The sequence below is a fragment of the Etheostoma spectabile genome, unplaced genomic scaffold (assembly GCF_008692095.1).
Source record: "Etheostoma spectabile isolate EspeVRDwgs_2016 unplaced genomic scaffold, UIUC_Espe_1.0 scaffold00003172, whole genome shotgun sequence".
NCBI classification, from domain to species: Eukaryota; Metazoa; Chordata; class Actinopteri; order Perciformes; family Percidae; genus Etheostoma; species Etheostoma spectabile.
This window is the reverse complement of record NW_022603005.1, coordinates 24390-33529: the sequence shown is the minus strand read 5'-3', so window position 1 is coordinate 33529 and position 9140 is coordinate 24390. Positions and strand designations below refer to the sequence as shown.

The window sequence follows — 9140 nt, the reverse complement described above, 5'->3', positions numbered from 1 at the left end:
TTTCCCAGGTTTGATTTCCAGCACCACAGTTGCATTTACAGGTTTAGAAGCCCTATACAACATTAACATTACATGTTTTACCCAGGTTTCTTCTTTTTATTCCATAATATCTCATTTCCTTGCGGGAGTCATCCCAAGGATTAATAAGATAAGTCTAGTCTATCTTGGAAAAAAGTGAAACAAATTTGAAAATCTTCAGGGGATGTAGCTCAGTGGTAGAGCTCATGCTTTACATGTATGAGGACCTGGCATCTCCAGCAGGTATTATGGTAGAGTCTTAAAAGAGCTGCAACAGATATTACCTCCTGTGGTAATCTGACTGGTAGGGGGTATAGAACGTAGTGGTAGACTAAGCCTCCTGTGACACAAACTAAGCGGTCAGCTCTGTCTTTTATACCTCAGACTATCAGACAGCAAAACAAGCACTTTAAATGTACATGTTTTACAGTCTATTTTACCGTATTTATGTACTTGCACTGTAGTATATTTGTTGTATTATACTCTGGTTTTTATGGGTGTTACGGCGGGTATGAGCAGTGTAGTTTCCATTTTTATGGACGAAATAAACTTGACATGCCATTAAGTTTACTCTACAGCAGGTGGAGACATTTCACGTCAGACACTTGCAGCAACAGACACTTTGTTAGACATCAACAGACTGGAAATAGACTTAAGTTGGCCAGTAATTGTTGCTTTTTAATCTTGTTGTTATTTTTGTGTGCCTTTAATGTCACACATGTGGATATTATGAAATAAACTGCATAGAAAACCTTTCTAGCAAGTTTAAAGGTTCCATGGTGTAATGGTTAGCACTCTGGACTCTGAATCCAGTGATCTGAGTTCAAATCTCAGTGGAACCTGGTTTTTAAGCCACAGCACTGGTGAAAAAGATCAACCTTTCAACTTTCCACATCTAGTTTAAAGTGAGCTTACAGGTTTTAATGTCCTTGGCCATTTAGACTGTAAACAGTACATTAGTGGGGGCATGTTGAGGAGTCACCTGGTTTTAATGTAATTAAAGGAGCTCCAAATTTGACAGTATTGACTGGAAGTGATAGGCTTTGAGTAACATGGGGGATATACACTTTGCATTCAGTCTCACAATCACCATAAAAATTAGGTACACTGAAATTTGAACTTGTGTTGCTGCAGTCAGAGTTTACAGTGCTCATCCTGAATGGGCCAGTATAGTGCATCAGAACTACTTGTTGAATGGCCTATTAGCTTTGGAACCCCCCCCCCCCTTCCCCACAGCTTTCAATTGTCAGATAGGGGTGGGGGAGTGGGCACTGTGTCCAACCCTTTCTGTGTAAAAAACAACTAAAGAAGTCTCTTGGATGAGAGACAAAACTTCTGCGGAGGACCTTTCACCAAGTCCAGTGCCCTTGGCCTAGTACTTTTGGGGTAATAGCATGGATCAGGAACCACAACGGACATCTGGACTCAATGTTGGCATTGTACGGCAATATTTGACACGTTTAGACATGAAGACAGTTATCAGTTTATTTCCCATCAGGCATGTATATCTGTGGACTCAGTTCGACATTTTGAAGATAACTGCACAATGTTTGTTTTTTAAAGTTATTTTTCAGGGTTTTTCACTTTATTAGACAGACGAAAATGTGTGAAAGGGGGGAGAGAGGAGGGGGAGTGACATGCAGCAAAGGGGCCGCAGGCCGGATCTAACCCAGGCCCGCCACGTCGAGGAGCAAGCCTCTGTACATGGGCAACCGCTCAACCCACTGAGCTATCTGGGTGCCCATAACTGCACAATGTTGACCCAATTGTCAGTCTATTTCCCATCTGGCAGGGACATTTCTGGATTCAGGTGGACATTGTTGACAGAAGCATTGGTGGATCTTGATTCCCACCATAGGATTTAGCCTGTATTGCACATTGCCTTCACATCCCTCGTAATGTATTGCCATTGTCAAGCACATTGCCACCCTGGTGACTTTCTTCCATGTCTCCATGAACGCCCATATATTTGGACTGACAGTTAAGAAACCTTCCCTTGTTAACTATGACATGGATTACTGAGAACCTACTATATCATGACATGTTTAATTTACTATATTATAATTTTTGAGACAGGGCCTACTGAAAAGCTGCTGGATTAGTCAGGATGGCCGAGCGGTCCAAGGCGCTGTATTCAGGTCGCAGTCTCCACTGGAGGCGTGGGTTAAAATCCCATTTCTGACAACTAGTGTTTTATTTTGGAACTAATGTCTGAGAGTTGATATTGGGAATAAAGAACTTAGCAGTTCTTTGCTAAGTTTGCTTCATAGTTGTCAGATAAATTTTCAATTTAATGAATAACATGATAAAAACAGAGGAAGGCGGTGCAGTACAGCCCATACCAGCAGGGGAGAGTTCTAGCCTGACCAGGCTCCTCTCTCCACCCTGTCTCTCTTAGTTACACTGTAATAGTTTTAGACTGCCGGGGGACTTCCTTTGACACACTGAGCTCCTCTCTCCTTTATCTTTCGATTTATGTGATTCCATGTCCAGAAATGGCATTTATCAATTGTGAGACACAGAGGACACACAGGCTTTCCATCACATAACACAGGACCACCTGGAGGGAATTTCTGAATCATCAGGGGCTGTAGCTCAGTGATAGAGCGCACGTTCAGTCTCAATGCCCAGATGTAGTACAAGATTTGAAGTGAACATTGTATTGCCCAGCGATGGTGGTTTACTGGTGAGCATAGCTGCCTTCCAAGCAGTTGACTTGGGTTTGATTCCCAGCCATCGCAGTAGCTTTCTTTGAGTGATGTTACTTGCTTCTTTTACAAGAAGTCAGCAGAAATATATATTGATCAATATGGAGATTATCACAATTATTTGTTGATTTTCTACTCCAAAGTGCTGGAAAGGAAGGTATCACCAATCATCGAACCTCAGTTTAACATGGAACAATCTCAGCAAGGTGACTAATGGATGATTCTAGTTACTTCACCAATTTCAGCCCAAATGATACAGCTTTAAGACAACACATTGGTTGGCTTCCAGCTATGTTACACATGCAAATGGCAGTGGTGGGATTTGAACCCACACCTCCAGAGAGACTGGAGCCTTAATCCAGCGCCTTAGACCACTCGGCCACACTACCTGCAAACATCAGCTCTTCACATTGTGACAAACTCAGGCACTGTAACTAATGGCATGCTTGTTAATGTTATTGGAAAAAAAACCTTCGCAAGGAAAAAGCCAATAGCAACCACCAAGCTACATCCCCTGAAGATTTTCCGTTTTTTTTTTCTGAGATAGACTTAGACTTATCTTTATTAATCCTTTTGGGAAGACTCCCGCAAGGAAATTGAAATATCACTGAATAAAAGAAGAAACCTGGGTAAAACATGTAATGTTAATGTTGCATATGGCTTCAAAACCTATAAATACAACTGTGGTGGCTGGAAGTCAAACCTGGGCAAAATGATTGCACTGCTATGGTATAAATCATAGTCGAAAAGTAACACACCTGTTGCCTTTCTGGTGGACAATACAACGTTCACTGCAAATCTGGTAACAAAGACTGAAAACAAATGCTAAGAATTACATTGGTGGGGAATGGTGGCTTCCAGTACCAATGAGATAACACAATATTGTTCATGAAGGCACATCTGCGGTTTGGTATACTGTGATGTGTTTTGGGTTTGCTACAACTCTTAAAGAAAGTCCCTCGTTGTCGGCAGGATTCAATCCTGCGCAGGGAGACCCCAATGGATTGCTAGTCCATCGACTTAACCCCTTGGCCACGACAACCTGAAAAGCCAAATGTTCATAAACTTTCAATTGGTTAGTAGTAGTTACAAGACACGGGCGAAGTGCAAATCGAAGTGCACTGCCTGTGTCTGAGGATCCTCGTGGAGGCAGCTTGATTGGATGATATTCTCCCTTATTTGTACCATAACAGAGATCTAATGTTTTATCAAATCGGGTTGGGCAAGTAACCTTTCTGGTTACTTCTTGACAAATAAAGCAAGTAACCACACAAAGAAAACTACTGCGATGGCTGGGAATCTAACCCAGGCCAACTCCATGGAAGGCAGCTATGTTCACCACTCTACCACCATCACTGGACAACACAATATTCACTGAAAATCTTGTAACACATCTGGGCATTGAGACTCAAAATGTGCTCTATCACTGAGCTACAGCCCCTAAAGATTTTCAGATTCTTTTGACTTTTTGGTGAGATCACTGAATGAGAGAAGAAACCTGGGTGGAATATGTCATGTTAATGTTGTATATTGCTTCAAAACCTGGTAGTGGCTGGAAATCAAACCATGGCAAAATGCTTGCACTGCTATGGTATAAATCATAGTTAAAAACTGACATCACTAAAAGAAAGCAACTGCGATGGCAGAGACTCCAACATTGGAGACTCCAATTGCTTGGAAGGTAGCTACGCTGACAACTAAACCACCATCACTGGGCAACGTACTGCTCACTGCAAATCTTGCAACACATCTGGACATTAAGACTGACTTTTGCATTAATCACCATGAACACAAGGAGATCGCCTTTTAATACTTTCTCTTTCAGAATAATTTTTATCAAAGAATTTATAGACTGGACAATGACACTTGATGGAGATGCCGGGTTTGAACCCGGGGCCTCATACATGCGAAGCATGCGCTCTACCACTGAGCTACATCCCCTGTGCCTTCTTAGATTTTTTCTTTTTCTGAGATCATTGAATAAAGAAGAACCCTGAGTAAATATGTATATTTCGGTTGTATATGGTTTCAAAACAGGAACTTAATCTTCCAAATATTTCTCCTTTATCTATCAAGTCCTGACCATTGAGTGAGTTGAAAGTCTGATGGACAAGGGCCTCTTCCGGACGTTCCCAGTTTACCCGTACCACCCGTTTGGACTTACCAGGTCTGTCCAGAGTCCTCCCCCATCCCCTGACCCAACTCACCACCAGATGGTGATCAGTTGACCGCTCCACCCCTCTCTTCACCCAAGTGTCCAAAACATACGGCCTCAGATCAGATGAAACAATTGGGTGGCCAACTAGTCAAGGAACAGCAAGAGACTTGGTATTTAAGACTACAAACTGACTATGTGACAGATGTCTAATCTGTCATGGCCTTCCTTCTGAAGCTCTAGCCAGGCGCCATTCCTCGCCTAAAACAATATGAGTCATTCCAGTAAGTGAAAAGGAAACTCACATCTACAAAGATAAATTTGATAGTCGTGACTCCCTGATGTTCTAGTGGCCAGGATTCGGCGCTCTCACCGCCGTGGCCTGGGTTCAACTCCCTGTCAGGGAATGGTCAGGACTTGACATATTCAGGTGTAGAATTTGAAAGAGTAACTTCCTGGACTTATTTTTGGTTGATTTAGATTTGTCAAATTCTTCCTCATTAGTTTATCGCTAGAAACCCAACACTTTTAAAGAGTACCATTTCAAGCAATTTCAAACAAAATTCCAATTCTGCTGAATGAATGACATTAAGACGTTTTTGTTTTTGTGAGACAAGTACTGATTGGCTGGGAAATTTGGTGAAAAAACATTTCTGTTTTTTAAATCCTGGTGTTGTATAAAATGGAAATAAAGGTTAGGTTCTTTGGTGCATCCAGGTTGTTATGTGTAACAGATAAAAAGCGCAAATTGACATCATTCCATCCAATACGGGCCAGTCGGGGTTGACAGATAGATTTTAAAATCCACACAGATAAACAGTCATCGTAGCTGTTTGCAGGATTTCCGCAAAGTTTACAGAGATTAAACTGGGCCGTATAGTGGCGATTATACGAAAAGAGAGAAGTACTTCCACTTGTTGTTACCTGTCGTTGCTATGGGTAACAAGAGTTCACAGTCACACGTTTCCTTAGGGGCCCGTAGTGGATGAAATGGTAAAACATTTGGCCCTGGATGCATAGAATGCCTGCCATGTTGAGCAACAAAATGTGGGTGTCCTGAAAAAAGGTTCTTTAACTCTGTCTCCCCCACCTCCTTTTTTTGTTTCTTGTTATGTCTTGGCATGAAGTATTATGCTTTTGGATCGTCTGTCCGTCTCTACATCAGAATAAGAAATACTTTATTGATCCCTGAAGGGAAACTCTGGAAAAGAGAGCTCCTTCGAGTCAGATTTGAACAAGCGACCTAAGGATTTCAGCTTTATGCCTCTACAGTCCTCCGCTCTGCCAACTGAGCTATCGAAGGGCACTAGTACAAACACTTCCCATTCTTGTGAATGTGGAAACACAGGACCCCGTGGAGGTAATTTCTGACTCATCAGGGGCTGTAGCTCAGTGATAGAGCACACTTTCAGTCTCAATGCCCAGATGTATTACAAGATTTGAAGTGAACATGGCATTGCTCAGTGATGGTGGTATAGTGGTGAGCATAGCTGCCTTCCAAGCAGTTGACCTGGGTTCAATTCCCAGCCATCGCAGTAGCTTTCTTTGAGTTGTGTTACTTGCTTTTTTTTTACAAGAAGTCAGCAGAAAGATTACTTGCCCAAACTGGTTTGACAAAACATTAGATCACTTTGGGCTGCATGATTATGGCCAAAATGATATGATTATTTTGATCAATTTCGAGGTCACGATAATGTTGATTTTCTAGTCCAAATTGCTGGAAAGGAAGGTTTCACCAATCGATGAACCTCAGGTTAACAAAGAACAATTTCAGCAAGGTGATTGATGGATTTTAGTTACTTCACCAAGTTCAGCTCATTGATATAGCTGTAAGAAATCTAAAATCACTTAAAAAAAGAGCTGATGAGTAAATCAAAGCTAAAATCACTGCCTTTTTTAAAAAGCCAATGTGAATAGTAGGGGTGAGCGATTACTCGGTTGAAACGAGTATCTGGTACGGATAAAGCACATTTGCCGAGTACAAGTATTATACGAGTAATACAAGTCAGTGTCTGTACTCTGGTTGAATAAAACTCCTCAGCTGACCGTGGCTGCGTTCTGTGATAGTCACAGCGACCCCCCCCCCCCCCATACACACGCTCTGCTCACTCTCAGATCACTGAGAACAGCGCTCTCTCTCTCTCCCTCTCTCTCTCAGTCAGTCAGGTCCGCGGGTCTTTTCCGTTAACGTTACGTTTTTTAGTTAGCGTTGCGTCTCTAGGAGATTTTTTTTTTTTAACCGTCAGCTGGCTTCATTAAAATCAATGCAGTTCTAAGAAACAGCATCTGCCTAATTGATCCATAGAACCCAGTCCCCCACCCCCCCCCCCCCGCCTCTCTTTCTCTCTCTCTCTCTCTCTTACTCACACACACACACACACACACACACACACACACACACACACACACACACACACCTACACATACCTGGTGTGGAATTAGAAAAAATAAAATAAGAACCAAAAACAAAAAAAATCACACTAATCATAAAAAAAATAAAAGTTAAAAAAAGAAAGTTATATTGAGTATGAAAACTCTTGTTCATTACATTTTACTTCATAATTGCAACCGCATGTGTTGTATTCATTGTTGCAAAACGTTCTGTATATAGTTTGTTTGTTACCATGACAACACCATCGATCTGAAGCTTGATGCTGTCATGTAAATAGTTTTCTAATCAGCAATAAATATAACAATTTCTGATCAACTCATATCAATTGCATGCTTAAATAACATACCGGGTAAAGCCCCGCCCATTTCAAGACAACCAGACCCACTTCCGGGTTAAATTATGTCCACTTCCGGGTTAGGCCCCGCCCAGTCCGAGTACGGATACGGATACAGATAATTCATGTGGTAAACAGATACAGATACAGATAATGCTGTACTCGCTTATCCCTAATGTCTATTTTAATATGCCAAGGATACGCGTTGCTAAGCCTCTGCTATGATTGACAGGTCGGTGTGTAGCCGCGCCGTAAAGCATGCCCTGCTTTTTGTCTATGGTAAAATAAATGGGAAGACCTACAATTAGAGATTGAACCCCTAAACTTGTTAGGAGAATGTTTAATGTGGTAATAAATCAAGGCAGAAGTAGGGTAACTTATTCATACTTCCATAGAACAGAATTATTTCTGCAACCAGTGGAGTCGCCCCCTGCTGGTAATTAGATAGAATGCATGTTTAAAGGAGAATTACGGTTGATTCCACACGTAGCTCTGTTGTTTGTAAATGTGGAGGTCTGTCAGTAGAGAGACAAATTAAACCAATCGGTGCTGCCTACACCGTGTTATCCTCCCGCTAGAGTCAGCACCCAACAGGCTTCAACAGGGCAAGTTTTAAACCTGATTTTAGCTTCTTAACATGTTGAACAAATGTAATTAAAAGTCCCATGTGAAGGGATTCCTTCACATGGGACCTGAGGGATCACAGTGGATCTGACTGCTGGAGATATGACAGAAATGCATGAAAGTTATGCTAATTCAGCTGTGTTTAGTTCTGGTGTTTATACTGCACGGAGTGCTTCGGGATCATCTACAAACTACAGCACCGAAAAGATGTTAGAAGAGAAGATAATGTTAGAGAAGTTTTTCAATTTAAAATTTCATTTTCAGATAGAACTACGGCTAGTTTGACAATTACGTTTATCTAATAAAACAAGTAATTTTCTATGCTCAACAAATGAATCAGTAAATTTATTAGACTTGTTTTTATTTCTATTCCTTATTTTAATGGATTTACTTTTTCAATTAATAGTTAAACTTTATTTTATGAATTTTATTATGTTCAACAATAGATAACTTGTCACATACAAGATGAATAAATGAGTGTTCTGTTTCGGTGTGACCTTGTTTTAGAAAGTAATAGACTACTACTTGATTTCTACAGCCCTGTGTGATGTTGAATGAATCTGGATTAACAGGAGAATTCCTTTTTAGAGTAGCCTGAAAGAATTAAAATGTGGCTTTAATTAATAAACCGCCTGAAAGAGATTTAAAATATGGCTTTAGTTGGACATTTAAGCCTTTAATTTTAAATTCCTATATGAGACTGGTCCTATAGTACCCGAGTGACACACAGGAGATCTGTTCTAACACTCTAAAGTGGAATTAATCTGGTTTAACAGGAGGATTCCTTTTTAGAGTAGCCTGAAAAAGAGTTAAAATATTGCTTCCTGAAAAATATTTCAAATATATCTTTAATTAGATGTATAAACTTTTACTTTTAAAATCATACATCAGAATGGTCCAATATTACCC

The 9140-nt window shown here is 40.8% G+C and overlaps 4 non-coding genes across 4 annotated transcripts; 1 reads left to right on the top strand and 3 right to left on the bottom strand.

The window, feature by feature from the left end:
* The first annotated feature begins 788 nt into the window (after positions 1–788).
* On the top strand, positions 789–860 carry trnaq-cug (transfer RNA glutamine (anticodon CUG)). The gene has a single exon. It is a non-coding gene; the product is annotated as a tRNA-Gln (tRNA).
* A 2173-nt stretch (positions 861–3033) lies between these two features.
* trnal-aag (transfer RNA leucine (anticodon AAG)) lies at positions 3034–3115 on the bottom strand. The gene has a single exon. It is a non-coding gene; the product is annotated as a tRNA-Leu (tRNA).
* A 571-nt stretch (positions 3116–3686) lies between these two features.
* Positions 3687–3768, bottom strand: trnaa-agc (transfer RNA alanine (anticodon AGC)). Its single transcript has one exon. It is a non-coding gene; the product is annotated as a tRNA-Ala (tRNA).
* Positions 3769–4596: 828 nt separating this feature from the next.
* Positions 4597–4667, bottom strand: trnaa-cgc (transfer RNA alanine (anticodon CGC)). Its single transcript has one exon. It is a non-coding gene; the product is annotated as a tRNA-Ala (tRNA).
* Positions 4668–9140: the final 4473 nt, after the last annotated feature.